This window comes from Equus quagga, chromosome 14 (assembly GCF_021613505.1).
Source record: "Equus quagga isolate Etosha38 chromosome 14, UCLA_HA_Equagga_1.0, whole genome shotgun sequence".
In the NCBI taxonomy this organism is placed as follows: Eukaryota; Metazoa; Chordata; class Mammalia; order Perissodactyla; family Equidae; genus Equus; species Equus quagga.
Genome location: NC_060280.1, coordinates 70,250,850 through 70,269,190, shown reverse-complemented (window position 1 = coordinate 70,269,190; position 18,341 = coordinate 70,250,850). Strand labels below are relative to the sequence as shown.

The 18,341-nt window shown below is 45.1% G+C and overlaps 1 protein-coding gene and 1 long non-coding RNA gene across 3 annotated transcripts in view; one reads left to right on the top strand and one right to left on the bottom strand.

Annotated features, from left to right (window-relative positions):
* Nucleotides 1–18,341, top strand: part of CLMP (CXADR like membrane protein) — an 89,084-nt gene that overhangs the window by 17,831 nt on the left and 52,912 nt on the right. The gene's annotated exons all lie outside the window — the stretch shown is intronic.
* LOC124252172 (uncharacterized) overlaps nt 1,522–18,341 on the bottom strand; it is a 72,800-nt gene continuing 55,980 nt past the window's right edge. The window contains exons 2-4 of the long non-coding RNA XR_006891923.1: nt 7,589–7,753; nt 5,706–6,802; nt 1,522–5,397 (exon numbers count right to left, since the gene is read on the bottom strand). This is a non-coding gene — a long non-coding RNA (uncharacterized LOC124252172). The remainder of the gene's footprint in view (nt 5,398–5,705; nt 6,803–7,588; nt 7,754–18,341) is intronic.

Genomic DNA, 18,341 nt, shown 5'->3' with positions numbered 1-18,341 from the left:
ACTCTTTGGAATATAATTAATCACATACATATCTTCTTTCACTTTCTGGCCTGTAAGCTCTCTGAAGGCATGACCTTGGTTTGCTCCATCTTTGCTTTCCCCGCAGTATCTAACCCATAGTACACAACAGTGCTTGTTGAACACATGAATGAATGACCCCCCTTGTCCTAAACCTCTGGGAAGAGCCGTGTCTCTGCAGTGAGCAGGCTCAGAGCTGAGCATAGCATTACCCTGGTATCTCTCACACCAGACGTCACCCATGAAGTATTAGTATATTACACACAAAATGGTGATTCTCACTCGTGTGATATAAATAGCGAAGGAGATATATGCACTGTCTCTTTACGTACACTGTCAATTCTCAGCAAAGGTGAGACTTAGCTTGACAGGCTTAGCTCATGGACGGAAATGGACTGCTGGCACTGATGAGGCTGTCTCTCAGGGGAGATACAGCTTCCACCTCCAGTGGTTCCGGCAGGTGTGAATGAGCCAGGAGAGAATAGGTAGTTGAAGTGGGAAAGCCTAGTTCTGAGCAAGGTGAAGGAGGATGAGTCTCAGTGGCTAAGGGTTCCATTTGCTCAATCCTGACCTTTGAAAGAAGTCTACAGAGTCATGGACCACCAGTATAATTCCCCACCCAGAGACAGCCATTCCTTGTGGACAAATGTGGAAAAGCCCAAGAAGTGAAGGTTCCTCAGGTCACTCAAAAAGTAACCCATTTATGGATTAGACAAAACTTGATTTGGGGTATAGGCATGCCTAGATTAGCGTTTCTCAGACTTTTAGATTACAAGGACCAGTAAAATTTCAAAAATAAATTTGGGCCCACTTTTAAAATATTGCTGACTATAGATATTCAACAAAAATAGGAATTATCATCCTACTTTTGAAATTTTTCCTAAAAAGAAATGGCATTTCAACACAACAAAAATAATAGCAAAAATACAATTGACAACCATACCCTAAAAGCTCTCTGTCTGCGACAGCTAACATTTGCTGAGTGGCTGACTGTATGCCAGGCACCATTCTAAGCATTTTACCATTATCTCATTTTACGCCATACATATTACATTGTCTGTGTTTTTTCTTACTTCCTTATGAAACCATGAAAGTTTCATCATGGACAAGTGGCACCAAATTATACCCTAGAGTTAGGGAAGCACTAGATGAGAGAACTTCGTGAGGTAGCTCACAGCCCTAGGAGTCAAAACTTCTTGAACCTTAAAGTTTCCACTTGAAGCAGAGGCCAAGATGTGATCCTCCAGAGTCAGCTCTTTATGCAGGAGGATAAACATCTTCCTCTGAAGTTTTCTTTTTCTTTTTTTTTAAAGATTAGAACCTATGCTAACATCTGTTGCCAATCTTTTTTTTTTTTTCTTCTTCTTCTTCTCCCCAGAGCCCCCCAGTACGTAGTTGTATATTTCAGTTGTGAGTGCCTCTGGCTGTGCTATGTGGGACAACGCCTCAACATGACCTGATGAGCAGTGCCAGGTCTGCGCCCAGGATCCGAACCAGCGAAAAACTAGGCCGCTGAAGCGGAGCGTGCGAACTTAACCACTCGGCCACGGGGCCGGCCCCTGAAGTTTTCTCTGATATTAGGACCCACTGAGTTCTATTTCCAGTTGCAACTGAGACTCATAAGGCTGCAGTCTTTATCGACAAATGCAATGGCCCAAGTAAATCATAATCCAGCCAAAGCTAAAATGCTTCCAACTACATTTTTGGGTCATGAAAGATGAAGGAAAAGCTACCACTTTTGCAAGATAGAGCCTTTCCCCTTTTTCCCTGCCTGTACTTTCAAAAGCTTGACATCCCACTATCATGTTTCACAGTGAACGCAAACCATATGGGTTAAGGCAAGGGAAAGAATGCTGGGTTGAGTAACGGGCTATGAAATAAATAATCCTTAAATGATCATTTAAAAAACAATCTTAAGTATTTCCTAATGTCTAGATTAAAGAAAATTCATGGGGGCCTGAAATAGAAAGAGAATATAAAGGACCTTAGGATGCTGCCTCTGGACAGAAGGGCCTTCTTGAGAAGAGGGACAGGCCAGCAAGGTCATCCAGTACAAAGTCTCCCCAGAGACCAGACACATCTTCAGAAGGAGGAAGCAAGTGGGAGGCATTGTTATTTATTTTTTCAATGCTTAACAAATCAGCTCAAAGAGACCCAATGTCAGGCCTAGATGTGAAATCTTACATTTCAGGAGATAGCGCTTTAGAGTCCAGCTGGAAAAGGAGCCAGATTCAGCATGTGATTTAAGTCCAGACAATCTTTGCTTGTGTCATCCCTTCCTCTTAACCATCTTGCTTCCCTGAATAGGAAAGGAGAACACAGTTGGAACTTCCTATTATGCATAGTATGCAAAAAAAATTGTTCTCAAACTCCCTCCTATTTCCAAAGAACTAAATTTGGAGGGAAATATGAGGAAGCATATTATAGTAGATGCAGCATTTAAGTAAGTGTAGGAAGAACTGACTCTGAAGGACAAGTCCTGGCCTCTCCATCAGGGGGAAAGCTCCAGGTTCATAGAAGTTTAGACTCCCAGCACTGGAATTTAAAAAAAATCTGATGGACAGGGGAGCCCTGGATACCTCCCTAGTCTGTCAGCTATGTGACCTTAGGTAAGTCACTTGCCCTGAGCCTCAGTTTCCTTATCTGCAAAATGAGGATACTAACTTCCATTTTGCAAAGCAGAAAAGTAAGGCTCTTAGAGATTCAAAACTTGGCCAAAGTCACAACCTAGTACTGTATATATCTTGTTGCAAAGCCTGTGCTGTTTTCCCTAGCCACACCAAGATGAGATCATACGCATTAAAATGTTTGTAATGAGCCAGGCACTGTGCAATCATTCCCTTGTGGTTATTAGGCACAGACTTCCATCTGGCATGCACAAACAGACGTGTCAGCCCATATCTACGTGTGCCCGTGCATACGTTCATGGAAGACTGTCCTTTACAGATATAAGCAAGTTTGTGGTCTGACTAGCACGAGAATACTTGAGGAATAACAGGACACAACCAGGGTCTCTCTCAGAAATCCAGGCTATGAGGTGGCACGAGCCTTAGGAAAAGCGGTCCTGGATCATGGACAGTTGCTCCTGCTCTGACTAACGCCAGCACTGATCTTCCCAGCCTGAGTGACATGTGGCCCACTCTAGGAGGATCCTAGTCCTACCATCCTGTCCCAGAAATGAGTTCTTTCTAAGAGGTTAAAGCAAACTATATCTGCTCTTACGGATCATTATTCTGGGGAAGCCTGGGAAAAGAGAGGTTTGACTTTGGGGAAATGATAAAGAGGAGAGGGAAGCTCCTGGTTGGTACCCAAATGTGCAAGGGGTGACATGTCCCTGGAAAGGTGTCATCAAAACAGTGAAGGGGAAGACTGTAGCCCTTTCAGAACATCCTTCCAGGAATTCTCATACATTATTAGTGGAGATGCCTTCAGAATAGGGTAAAAACCTCCGACTGTAAAAGGAGTTGGACACTGTCCTCCTTGGAGACTGGAAGGTGGACAAGGTGACGTCAGCCAGCCCTTGGCTTCAGTGTATTGTCCGAGGAAACAGGGTGGGAAGCTCCGCTGTCTCCCAGAGCCCACTGTGATTCAGCTATAGGCCTGGGCAGGTTTCCATGTCAGCTGTACTTCCAAAGCCAGATCTGCAATTTGAACCTAAAGCCCTGCAGACAAAGAAGACTGTGTTAAGAGTGGGGCCGATTGCTCACGGAGCCCAGCAGGGCTCTTGGCTCCACAACGTTCATTAGCATCTTAAGTTCACATAAATATATATGAGGCCTGGGATTCCTCTGGGAGTCCCGGAGGCCCTCTCAGCCAAAGCAAAATCTCTCCCTCTTTGCACCTCTTCCTGGGCCTTCGGACGCAGCTTCTCCCCAGAGCCCAGTGTTGGGAGGCTATTCCCCAGCAGGGGTCCCATAGCTCATTTTCAGGTGCAAAAATAGACATTTTGTCCTTTGGGGGACCGGCTCTGTTCTGCTGTCCTCCTTATGGCCGTCCAGGGTCTCTGAAGACCAGAGATTTCCCCACCGTCCCTCTCATAGCTGCAATACTGGAGACTTCAAGGCAAAGTGAATCTGTTGCATGGAGGCAGCATAGCCCCCTGCGAAGCCCAGACTGGATACTGCAAAACTTGGGACTGAGGGGGATAAGGACACTTGAGGTTTTTTCTTCTTAAAGGACTCCCAGTCTAATGGAATATACAAATTAGAGAAGGAAAACCAAAAAGTAGAAACCTGAGACACAGCACCAACCTCAGAAAAATGTAAATGAGAACATGATTAGCAGTATGTGAACCTTGTAAATTCTGTGGAGAGGGGGAAGGACAAGAAGAAACTGCTGCTGGATCCAATCTCAGAGGGCTTCTTGGAGGAGGAGAATTCTGACAGGAAAAGGCTAGAGTTGGGAAGGGTACTGACTATTGGGCAGGGACAGCTGCTCAGCTGCCCTATCTCCTTCACAGGGGCACTGCAGGACAATTGAATTGGCAAGAAGAAAAGCAGCTCCAGAGGTTCTCAGACACCCAAGAACAGCCCCGTCTCATTCCAAAGTAACTAGCCCAACTACTGCAATTGTTTCCAAGTCTGGAAGGAAAAGAGGGCTTTCAGAGAAAAGCCACAAAACGAAGCCAGTTGAATCCCGATGTACATGGGGAGAGCCTGTGTGGGTGACTAGCCTGGGGTGCTTTCTGGCTGAAGCTGGTGTGCCCTGGTCCCGGCTTCGGGGTGTGGTGCCACAGCACTGCCCTCGCTAGATAGATGACCCTCCCTCTGCAGCTTGCTCTGAGCAAAAAGCCCATGTCTCACGTAGTGGACCAGAGGAGGGCAGTGGATAAAGTGGGAAGAGGAAGTTAGGATGGCAGATTTCCAAGCTCTGACAGCATTTTCAGCTCAGATTCTTTGGAAAAGGTTTCTTCAGTCCTACTTCCTTCGCTGACCTTGGCAGACTGGCGTCCCTCAGTCAGTTTGAGAGCAGGCATTCTGCTTTCTGATGCATCTTTCACCCCAGGTAGTCTGTCCATCTTTCTTCCCTGGGCTGGATGAGAGCCCAGGCTCTTCATTTGCTTCTCCTGGAATGCAATCCTCCTCCATCTGCAAAGAGCCTTCTCTTGGACAAGGAAGGAGGCAAATTTCTCCGCTAGGAAGGCGCTCTCCCTTCCCCCGAGATCATCAACTTCAAGTCACAGCAGGTTACATTAGAAGGATCTTTGGAGGTCAATAATTTCAACTCATACTGCAAGCCCAGAGTAAGGAGGTGACTTCTTCAGAGCTGGGCTATACTCCGTGGTCATCTCTTGCCACTCTGGTAGAGGTGGCACGGAACGCAGGCATGGCAGAGTCTCTGCAATCAAACCAGCCTGGCTTTCCACTCCATCTTTCTGACCTGATGGCAATGAAACCGTGAATTAGTTATTGAACTTCTCTGAGTGTCTGTTTCCTCAGCCACCAAAAAACAAAAAAGAAAGAAAAAACGATAATAATAATATTACCTTTTCGTAGGATGATCTATAGGATTATTGATAATAATAGCTATCACTTATTGAGCATTTACTCTGTGCCAAGTGCCGTGCTGAGCACTGTATGCACATTACCCCAGAGTACCTCATGCCGTGCTTGGCACACGGTCATGTTCACTGTAATTATTACTACACCAGAGCCAAGCAATCAGTGCTTCTCATGGACATGTCTCACCTTTGGCAGCAGACTTCTGAGATGATGAAACTCCTACAGTCCCCAGTTTCTACAAGTCAGGACGACCCAAAAGCAGGAGCACACTTCACATTCAGGCTGAGCAGTGACGCTGACCTGCTCTCCAGCACTGGGGAAAGGCCACCAGCCTGCTAGTCCAAACACAGCCTGCTCTCATCTTGTTTAAACAAGGCCAGGGAGGCAGGCAGGCGGCCTGTGGTTGGGGAGGAAGAAACGAGGGCTGTTTGGGATTCCATGTAGACTCTGGGCTATTGAAGCTGTCAGGCTGATACACAAGCTCTGTCAGGCTTGTAGCTCTTGGCATTCTGGCCGCTTCCCCTTGATGACCATTTATAGCAATCCCTCCGAAGCGCGTGGAGCCCTGGGGTTGGGTGAAAGTGATGAAGCTGGAGGGGAGGCTCCTGGCCTTGGGGAGGCAGGTGGTAACTACTAGAAACCTCCCTACCTGCAAACCCTAGGAATTTCCCAGAACTCAGGCTCAACTGCTCCCTCTTCAGTCTGCGATGTAAGAGCAAGCCAGCGCAGAAGACAGGTTGGAGGGTAGAAGGAATGGAAGGATCGTGGCCACAAACCATGAATTTTTAGCGGAGTTTTAATGTAGGACAAGCCCATATGGTTTTGTGGTAGGGAATTCAGTCCCTAGGCCCCTTGAATTATTCTTTAATTTTCCCTTTTAGGCATATTGGAAGTAGCAAACATTTAACAGAACTTGGGAAAGGGAAAGATGGCTTGACAGCATCCACAGTCCAATCTAGTCATTGACCTCTGGCAAGTTCTGCCTCTTTGCATCATTGTGATTTCCATGGTGTCTGCTTCAGGAGAGGGTAGTGGATTACGTGGGTCCTAGGTAGACTCTGTGCTCTCTTAGTGCCTAGGATGATGAAAGGTTAAGAAGAGGGTTTGGAACCAGTCCTGCAGACTTAGAGTTGGGTAAAAAGAACACTGTCCTCAAAGCTAGCTGGATGAATTGCTAGCGTGTCAGGAAACGACAAATAATGATGACAAAAGGAGAAGGCTTGTGGATGCCGAGGCCACAGGAAAACAGTACTTTGAGGTGGTCACCATGCGCTTGCATGCACCTGCAGGAATGCAGAAGAATAATAATGTCCTTGTTAACCGTGAGAGGAATGTCTGAGGGTGGGTGGGAGAAGGATGGGCAGAGGCAGGGGAGGGACAAGGGGCATTGATATTATTGTGCTAGGTACCAGATACTGGGTTATGAGCTTTACACGCGCGATTTTACTTTTTAATGTTCATAACCTTGAAAGGTTAGTTTGATTCTTATTTTACAGATGAAGAAACGAAGGTTCATAGAGGCCAAGTAAATTGCTCAAGGTTTCAGATTTAGCATCTAGTGGAGCTAGGATTCAAACTTCCTTCTGCTTGGTCAGGCTGCTTTTAGCAGCTGTCCCAAGGCTAGTTACCTGCTCTGAACACTCTGACTGGGGGGGGTCACATATCCTCAGGAGGCCAGGTTTCAGACCGGAAGTTGCTCTCATGGATATGAGGATCCTCCCACCAGGCCGGTGTAACTGGAGAAGGTGTCTCCAGTCTGAAGAGGTGTCTGTTTTTATCAGAAGAACAGCCAGTCCTCTCCATAGTGTGGAATGACACTGTCAAAATCTCATTTTCCTGGTTTCTTTTCCTAGAACTTTGTAGAAATCATGACACTTCTGTTATGACATCCTTTCTTCCTTGCCCAAATGAAAACATACTTGATAATGTTACAACATTCTTTGGTGAAATTCAAATCTGAGGATTCTGAGGTTCCTTTTATTAACTTTAGGAGCTGACTAACACATTTTAAAAACCTTTTAGTGCAAACTACAAATTCATTCACTCATCCAAATTTATTGAGCACTTACTGTATGTCTGACACTGGGTTCAATACTGGGAACAGGAGAATGACTAAACTTGTCTCTTCCTATGAGGCAGATACATCAGCGAGTGCACGGTAATATGTGCCAAAGTATGGTGGTGTTGAAAGCACTGCATGGATAGCTACTCTCATTCAACGGGATTTTCATTCACTAAAAAAAAAAAAATGAGTTCATTGTAAGATGCTAGGTTAACTACTGGAAAAACCAAGAGTCTATTGGGGGAAACAGATGGATAAATAGATAAATTATATGGTACAAAAGGTAAAAATTTATAACAAATAAGGGAAATTTGGGGTAGGTACATTACTGTTCATTTGCATAGAAGTAAACTATTTAGTACTTCATCTGGAACAGGGCAATCACTCAGTAAATGGTAGTATTTGTCGTTATCATCACTATTATCATTATTGTTGACAAAAATTTGGTGCGTTCATTTGGGTTTTTTTCCTATAAAACATAAAATCAGGGCAATATTGTTATTTCTCCATTTTACAGAGAGAATTTTATACAATGTGATTTAAGTCGCTCCACCATACAATGATTTGGAGTAAAAATACAAAAATTAAGCAAACACTGGCTCGCAACATTTCCCTTTATGAGCCCCTGAACCCCCATGCTGGTCCTCTCAGCCTTAACACAAACTGATTCTGACTCTACCCCCAAACCCTTATGATCCAATCCTCAGAAGATCTGATGTTATCTTAGAATGTCCCCCTACTCCCTACCTTCAGGAGGTTGCTAGGTCCTGGTAACCAAGGCTTCTCTAACTTTACTGTGTTAAAATGCAGATTCTTTTTAAAATGCAGATTCTGAAACACTTTGAGTAGCAAGCTGTCCATTATAACTCCAAAGCCTCTCTTTCAACTACCCTCTTTTCTCTTGCTCCTGCCATCCCCAGCTCAGGCCATCCAAATCCCCCTTAGATTAGATATAAGCTCCTAAGTGGTCTCCCTACCTATAGTCTCTACTTCCACTCCACCCTACCTGCTTCTGTTACATTCAACTTCCTAAAATATAACTTGCCTCCTGTTACTTCCCTGCTGTAACACCTCCAGCGTCTCCCTACTAACACAAGCTGGACACAGATTCTCCAACCGAAGGTAAGCCCCTCTAAGATTTAGTCTCAGCTTTTTCATTGTGCGAAATCTCCCGATTCCTGTTGATTTATCCAACTCTTTATCTCCATTACTTCTTTCCCTTGGGGACTTTGTGGATACTCTTCCTTCCACTGATGCTCCTTCCCACTTCCAGCTGTGGCCCTAATCTCAGCACCCACACCTTTGACCTCCTTCAAGACACAGGCACCCACTTCGACAGCTGGAAATGACCTCTAAACTGCTGTAGCTGTTTGTCCAAGTAGGGTTATTGATGTGCATTTTGATTGTCCTTTCTGCCTCCTTCATCTCTCTCGGCAAACCCCACAGCATCTGTCACAGGGCCCTGCTCCCAGCAAGGCCTCAATTAATTCATCCCAGGTGCCTGAAAGATGTGTCTTCCAGTTCCTTTTAGTGGGACTCTATTCTCCTCACATTATTTTTCTGTTAGATGTGTTTTCACATTGTAAACCACCTCCAATCCCTTTTGGCAATTAGTGAGCTCTAAATCATAAATAGTCAGTAAGAGTAGACACTCAGGAAATGTCTGTTAATTGAATAAATGGATGCTGTCTTCAGAGCTGCGTAAAGAGCAGGTGGTTGTCTGCTCTTCCCTCTCCTTCCTGGCCCTGGCCCTTTTGCTTTTCTGTCCCTTGAAAAGGTCCTCCTGCAGCCTTCTGGAATCCTGCTCAGCTCTAAGACACAGGGTGAGCTCCAGCTCCTCCAGGAACTTCCCGCAGACAGAGCTGTTCTGGGGCATTCAGTAGCATTTGGTTTAATATTGTCCACTAAACTGTGAGCTCCTTCATGTCAGAGACTAAGCTCTCTGCATCCCTGCATCTCCCGTATTACCAGCCCAGTGGTTCCCAATCCTGACCGCACATCAACATCTTTGTTCAGCTTTGGAAATATTCAGGAGCCCAAACTCCCACTTCCCACGCCAGGCCTATTGAATCAGATGGTTCTCAAATTTGAGCATTTGTGCATCATAAACACCTGGAAGGCTTGTTAAAACACAGATTGCTGCCCCCACTCCCACCCCCTGAGACTGGGGGATGGGACCAAGAATTTGCATTTGTAGCAAGTTCCCAGATGATGTTGATGCAAGTCTGAAAGGCTCTTGCAGGGCCACTGCTCTGGGTGTGAGGCCCAGCCATTCTGCATCTGAAGAAATCACAGTGCTTCTCACAGGCAGGCTGAGCGTGACTGGGTTAGCACATGGTAGGGGCTTGGTAAATATTTAATGCATTAAATCATTTGCTCCATCTATTTTAGTCCTACCTCCTCAAATAGATTATAAGTAACTTGCAGTTAGAGACCAAGTCTTAGACTACTTGTCTTGCAAATCCCATGGGGCAGAGCCCAGGCTGGGCATCAAGTTTGTACTCAGTACCTACCTTTGCATGAGCAGTGACCCTTCCCACCCCTTTTCAGTATCGCTGTCAGAGGAGAGCTAAGGAAACTTAAAGTTGCCTGTTTAAATCAATAAATGGGAGAGCAAGTTTCTTGTCAACTTCTTCGAAGCATTCATGCCTGAGATATTTACAGGGAGGAGCTTTCTAAGGAAGAGAAGTGCAACAGGCCTAAGCTGTTCTACACATCTTAGGAAATCAGTAAATCAAGACCTGTCGCTAACCCGAACCATCCCAAATAATTGCGCACAATTCAGCCCCTTCTCCCAAGGTTCTGGTGCTGCTTATCTGCTACACTCCCTGCTTTTCCCTGAAAATGAACAGTTAGTGTTCATGTGAGCCAGGATTTAGGAAATCATTAAAGAGTATAGAGAAGACACTCAGCAAATCATGCTTCTAAGGACTGTCCTTCCCCAAATGTCACTATTTATTTACCTTCCCAGGAAAGAAATTAAGTTCATGAGGGTGGAGCTGGATTATTGAAATAAATTCTTATCAGCAGAGTTTGTGGTTCTCAGAGCATTTAATAGCTTGTTATAAAAATAAAATCATCATCATTATCATTAGGTAGGAGGTCTTTATAATAAACAAACAAACATGGTAAATGTAATAAAAAGTAGACGAATTCCTCATTTTTTCCCTTTTGGACTAGAACTTGAAAAGAATTTCTTAAAGCGACAATTATTAACCGGCTGAGAGTATTTGCAGAGACTTATGGAAAACACCGCCTTACCCTCACAGACTCAGGGCTTCACAGCCTTCCTCAGGGTGTTCCCGCACCTCCCCCCCCCACTCCCCCCCTCAACCCCCCCACCCCCATTCCCCTCCACGCCCCCCCCCCCCCCCCCCCAGGGAGCTGCCCCTCCTACGTGCCCCGCCCCCGGCAAAGCTCAGCGTCTCTCCACTGTAACAGCACTTACCTCACTGCCTTATAATTGTCAGTTGGCCATCCCCTATTCTGTTAAGCATGAGATAGTTATCCCAAGATCAGAGCAGTAAAATTAACATAAATCATAACTGATTCAGGACACAAATTCTCAGCATTTGTTGACTCTGGGCAGTAAGCTACACATTCTCATGTTCTCCTTCAGATGTTACACACACTCCGATGGGTCCCACACCTGCTTGGAGGGTTGCCTGCAGCATAGGGACCCAAATAGACACTAGGAGACCCTGTTTACCCTTCTCACCCACTGGGTCTCTGTCTCTTCCTCCTCCTTCCTCTCATGCCCAGGCTCGCCCTATGGGGGAATGCACGGCTCTCTTCACAATGGCCCGCAGGTAATCTGGTATGAGCACATTCTGGAAAGTTTGCAGCCTGATATTTACTTCTTACTGAAAATAGCTGTTAAATACTTCCTGGGAGATATTGGGTTTTTGCTGGGCTTTCCAGACACCACTCTAATCATTTTTTTAAAGTAACACACACACACCAATATTTAAGCACTCTCATTTCTTTAATGCTTGACAGATCATTGGTCTTCCCCACATTTTCCAAATGCCTCAGAACCAGCCCTGCATAGCAACTACTTCACGAACTCCTTGAGGCAGCGGCTGTCTATGTTTGCAGCCCCGGTGTCCAGTACAGTTCCTGGCACACAAAGGGGCTGATGAACTAGATATAGGATAGCAGCAGTCATAGCTAACATTCGCTGAACATTTTCTCTGTGCCATACACTGCGCAGCGCCGTGCACGATGCTCTCATTTAATCCTCATAACTACCCTGGGAGCTGTGTACTACTAGCACCACCTTTTGTAGATGAAATCAACCCGGGGCTCAGAGCGGCGGAGCAACTTGCCCAAGTCCAACAGCCAAGAAGTGAGAAAGCAGATTTTGAATCCAGGTCTGTCTAGTTCCAAAGCTCTTGTGTTTAATACAGCACAATATGAGGACAGCAGTTGAACTAACTCTGATTTTAGGGACTGTAAATACGCAAGTAATCTACTGGCTTTGGGACTTATTGCAAAATGAAAATAATATATCCAACAGCATAGCACGGATGAGAAAATAACAAGCAATGTCTTTTAAAGAGGGAGATGGTGAGGCCCAGATAGGTGAACAGGTCCACTCAAAGCCAGCAGGCCATGGTAGCACTGTCCCTTGAGTCTCCAAGTCTGATTTGTAGCAGTGGAAACTGGCACTCCAACCTTCCACAGTGCTGAGTTCTCCACCATGGCCTTGCTTCTCCGGGAGAGAGGCATTTTATCAAGATCAGAGCATTATATTATTTAAGCACACTGAGAGTTAGCTAGCTAGCTCATTCAAAGGGATTGCTTTCTCTCATTGATGAGATGGCAGCTATAATGGGAAGGGCACTTCGGCGCTGCAAAGCAGTGTGTGACTTGCCTAAGATGCCAGGGTAGATCTCAGGTGGCCAGTATTAGCACCCCAGTCACCTAACCCTGCCTTCCAGGCCACTGTCCCTTACACGGTCTTCCTACCCTGACAAAGACTTGCTGGATATCAGAGTCTGAGCGAAGCAGCATAGAGTACTTTTTTTTTTAATTGAGGTTATGATAGTTTATAACATTGTGAAATTCACTTATACATTATTATTTATCCATCACCATATATATGTGCCCCTTTACCCCTTTCACCCACCCCCCAACCCCTTTTCCCTCTGGTACCACTAATCTGTTCTCTATCTCCGTGTATTTGTTTATCTTCCACGTATGAGTGAAATCATATGGTGTTGGGCTTTCTCTGTCTGGCTTATTCACTTAATATAATACCCCCAAAGTCCATCCATGTTGTTGCAAATGCAATGATTTTGTCTTTTTTTATGGTAGAGTAGTACTCCATTGTATATATATATACCACGTCTTCTTTATCTATTCATCAGTTGATGGGTGCTTGGGTTGCTTCCACATCTTGGCTATTGTGAGTGATGCTGCAATGAACATAGGACTGTATAAGTCTCTTTGAATTGTTGATTTCATGTTCTTTGGATAAATACCTAGTAGTGGGATAGCTGGGTCATATGGTATTTCTATTTTTAATTTTTTGAGAAATCTCTGTACTGTTTTCCATAGTGGCTGCACCAGTTTACATTCCCACCAGCAGTGTATGAGGGTTCTCTTTTCTCCACATCCTCTCCAACATTTGTTGTTGTTTGTCTTGGTTATTACAGCCGTTCTAACAGTTGTAAGGTGATCTCTCATCAGCATAGAGTATTTTTCAGGTGGGTTGAGTGATCTGTGTGAGAAAGCCTCTGAGACGAAACCTGGGGGTTTTGTGCAGAAGGGACCACATAGTGAGGAGCAGGAGAAAATAAGGAAATGGCTGCGGGGGGGGGGCAGTGGTGCAGTGCTGACTCAGGTCCAAGGTCTCCCTCGCAAGAAGGCAATGGCTTTTGCGCTCTCCTCCCAGCCCTGAAGGGCGTGGAACCACCTGCACTTCAAATGCAGAGGCCAGAGCTTTAGTCTCTGCTCCATCATTTACACCCATATCACTTACACTTGGGCAAGTGACTTGGCCTCCGGGCCTTCACTTCTCCTTCATGGTGAAATAAAGAGGTTGTCCTGGCGATTTCTAAGATACTCTAGCTCTAACATTCCAAGATTCTCCTGAACTGGAATTATTTAAGCTTAGGCCTAATGTCCTAAACCTACTCAGTATTCCACCACTGTGACGATCACCTCTCCAAGTTCCTCTGAATTTTATTTTGGAGTGCAGAGCCAGCTAATAAATTGATTCCAGGTATTTAATGCCCATGATTTCTTCATTGTCTCACGAGTTAATATCTCTGAGTGTTTCTGCTCCTAAAACTGTTACATATTCATTTGTTCATAAGCCTCAGTATTCAATAGAAATCTTAACCAAAATAATTTATTAGCCAAGTAAAAGACAGAATCCTGAAAAGAAAGTGTCCATGTTGTGATATCCTTGGTGGCTTTTCCTGGAGCCATATGCACTGCTGCTGGGGATGCTTAGCAAATCTTTCTGGGAGGAAGGAAGCATCATTTGGGAGATGTTATCTGTGGGATGGAGCATAGCTAGGCATCTGTCCACCACATCTCTCCACCCTTTGGCATAGATGGAAGAAGGTATCATCATTAATGGATGTGGGATGGAGCATAGCTGGGCTCTGTCCCCCAGGTAAAGTCTCACAAATGATGCTTCCTTCTTCCAGCTATGCAAGTGCCCTGCGGAGTATACTGCCTTGGGATAAAGGGCTCTCTCCCTCACTTCTTGCATCAGTTATCTACTGCTGCATACCAAATTACCACCCCGCCACCCCCAATTTAGTGACTTAAAACAACGAATATTTATTTTTTCACAGGAATTCAGAAGCAGCTTAGCCAGGTGGTTCTGGCTCCGGATTGCTCCTGAGTTTACAGTCGAGCTGGGGCAATAGTCATCTGAAGGCTTGGCTGCGGCTGAAGGATCTACTTCTCTGTATTAGTCTGCTTGGGCTGCCACAACAAAATGTTACAGACTGGGTAGCTGAAACAACAGTTATTTTCTGACAGTTCTGGAGGCTAGAAGGCCATGATCAGGGTGCTGGCAAATTTGGTTTCTTGTGAGGGCTCTCTTCCTGGCTTGCAGATGGCCATTTTCTCACTCTGACCTTACGTGGCCTTTCCTTGGCTCACTGAGATTAGTTAATGATAGAACTAGGGCTCCAGCCTGGACCTCCTGATTCCAAACCAATGATCATTCCCTAATTCTAAGTGTTACCTTATTTATTTGACGTGCTATGCTATATTTCACGATATCTGACATGATAAGAGATCCGAGGTATCTTCCAGGCTAAAACTATAAAACTCCGGGATAAAATATACACCTTTTCAAGGCCCTGTTTGCATGGACAAGACAAATGGGCAAGACCTCCAAACCCCACAAGTGGGCCCATAAATACAACAGAACAGGCCATTGCCTATCTGGCCTCCATGGAGGGCTGTCCCACTAGCCAAGATGCCTATAATAAATATGTTATTTAGTCAGAGCATTGGGATAGGGAGCTAGTTTTGTGTCTTCAAGTTTGCTGGCTTATACTCCAATCACAAAGAGAAACCAGCTTCTCGTTGACAAATAGAACTCAAGTCAGGATGGGGGCACAGACATCATCCCTGAGACTGCCTGCATAGAGGAGGGTGTGAGAGGGTCTGTTCAGCGTAGGCTCTGTCTTGCTGTGAGGAATGAGAGCAGAGAAGTATGAGGGCTCTGCATTCATCCCGGGGTGGCCATCGACCCATTTTTTGGCCCGTATATGCCAGGTGTCTAATCCCAAATGCTTCTCTGAAAGGGAATAGAAAAGAACCAAAGGAAGAAAAGCCTAAGAATTAAAGAGGAATTTCCTCAACCCAGAGGTGGAAAGAATAGTCCTTATGAGCCAGTTAAGTGGGCCAGCTGTTTAAAGACAAACGCTTCATAAATATTTTTATGCTCTGCATATGTTTGTTCCCCTCCCCCTTTTAGTTCATAGTAAAGCTCCTTTTGAATCTTCCAGCCTGTGTCTGCTTCACTAAGGAGCACAAAGAAAGAGGATTAGGTATTTTCCATATTTGGGCCAAAATTTTAAGAGGGAGAGGTAAATCTCTGGGGACAGATTTAGTTGTGGCAAGAGGACTCAAAGGAGAGATGCTGGCAGGAGAGAAAAGGAAGTTCAGAGAAAAAGATCAGATAAAAGTTTTCAGTGGCGCCTTCCTCCGTGAAGAGAAAAGAGCTGCAGCTCTTATTTGCTCAAAGCCTGGAGGCTGTTCTGTGCCTGGGGAGAGGAGACGGGTTCAGTGTTCCAGACGATGGGCAAGCTTGAATGTCAGTGCTTGCTGCACCCGAGCCCGGAAACCTTGGGAGCTCCATCAGCAGTGGTCCAGGGGGATGCTTTAATGTCAATTACGGTTAATGTCATTGCTCTGTACTTTCTCAGCCAGATGCGGTTCATGGCAAGAGATTGAGTTTCCTAGAGAAAACCTTTAGGAAAAAGAAGCGTCCTCAACGAACTTCCTTTGAGGGCAATCTGTATCAGCCCAGTGGCTGAAACACTTTTTTCAACATGCTTCCCCTTCAGGCTTTCCTTCCACAACCTCTGTGCTCAAAGTCCCTTTCTGGGCCCTACTGGGTATGTCAATAGAAGACATAGCTCTGTGCTTTAGCAATTGACAGTCTGGTTGCGACATAAATGAAATACAACATGAAAAGATACAGGAGGAAATATGGAGACAGGAAAAAAACGACAAGGTATGAGGCAAATATTTCCCTAATTCGAGCTTTGGAGCGAATCAAAAGTGGCTGCTCTTGAGGGAGGAATTCGTTTGCTAGCGCCGCCATAACCAAATACCACAGACTGGGTGACTTAAACAACAGAAATTTATTTTCTCACAGTTCTGGAAGCTAACAGCCCAAGATCAAGTTATCAGCAAGGTTGGTTTCTTCTGAGGCCTCTTTCCTTGGCCATCTTCTCTCTGGTCTTCCCTCTGCAGCTGTGTGTCCTAATCTCCTCTTCTTGTAAAGACACCAGTCATACTGGATTAGGGCCCACCCTGATGACTTCATTTAAATTAATTACCTTTTTAAAGACCCTGTCTCCAAATACCTACACATTCTGCAGTACTGAGGATTAGGATTTCAACCTATGAATTTGAGGCGGACATAATTCAGCCCATAACAAGGAGTGTTTAGTTTAGAGGAGGAAAGCATTGACACTCATGTGAAAAGCTATGTAAATCTATCAGTAAGGCTGCTGTGCCACCTGCCAGGTGTGTGGTACTGTGGGAAGGAAGGAACTCAGAAGATGGAGAAATCGCCACGAGCCAGAGTGGTTTGAAGAAGCCCTTCCTGAAGAGGTGAGAACTGAGCTAGCCAAAATGGAGAGTAAGATTCGGATGAGGGCAGAGTGAGGGAGGGGGTGGAGGAGAGGGCATTCTAGGTGGAAGGAACAGCATGGAAAATGGTTCAGATGGGGCTTTAAGAAGACATGCTCAGGGGCTGGCCTGGTGGCACAGTGGTTAAGTTCACACCTTCCGCTTTGGTGGCCCGGGGTTCACCAGTTTGGATCCCGAGTGCAGACCTACACACCGCTTGACAAGCCATGCCATGGCAGGTGTCCCACATATAAAGTAGAGGAAGATGAGCACAGATGTTAGCTCAGGGCCAGTCTTCCTCAGCAAAAAGAGGAAGATTGGCAGCAGATGTTAGCTCAGGGCTAATCGTCCTCAAAAAAAAAAGAAGACATGCTCAGAGGATGTCGATTAGACCAATCTTGTAAGATCGGAGCATTCATTTTGTGGAAGAGGAGAAGAGAAGCACTTGAGAAAGTCAGCTGGAGCTAGAGTGAGTAGGCCTGGGCTGCAGACAGGCTTTCTCCCACCGAAGGCTTTTAGGCTAGGCAGTAAAATGATACCAATAATAACATCTGTGTATAACTCCTTACAAGTATTATGATTTTTAATAGAAATTATCCCATTTCCTCAAAATCAGCAGGGCATCATTATAACCTTTCTATAAATGAGGAGGTTGAGGTGGAGAGAGTTTAAGTTGCTTGAGCAGCAGATGTAAGGGCTACGACTAGAATTGTGCTATAGGCAAATTAATCTGACAGGCTGTGAAGAATGCTTGGAGAGCGAAGAGGTGGGCCAGCAAGCTGTTCAAAATCAGGATAGGTGTGAAGTGATGAGAGCCTGGATTAGGGAGTGGTCCTAGAACTGGGAAAATTTAAAACAGACAGACTGTGTTGGTTTTGATTGATAAACATGCTAAAAATGAAGATGCTATGAAATAAGCAAAAATGCCCCTGGGAAGGGTGATGCATTTTGTTCTCATCAGACTTCTGTATCTCAGCATGAATTAATTTATCAGATTCTTTCCTGACTTTGCTCAGTTGGAACAGGAGAACGTAAGTGCAGCAACATTCCCACACACCTCTTACAAGCACTTAGCATATTACAGTGTAATTATGAATTCATATATCTGTATCTCCCACTAGACTATGAGTTCCTCCAGGAAAGTGACCTGATTTTATTTGTCTTTGCATACCAAATATGTCATAAGATTCTTCAGTTGTTAGCAGCTCAATAAACACCTTCTGAGTGAGCGAATGAATGAAAGTGAGCAGGTGGGACACCAGTAGAGGGGCATGAAAGAGCATAAAAAGCAGGGGTGAAGGACCTTGAGGACAAGTGTCTGTGACTTCACAGATGTCCCCTAGATAGCCTCATATGCAGTCAAGTAAATCCAACCTAAAGGAGACCTCTATGAGACCAGGAAACTTCAAGGAAATGGCTTTGAC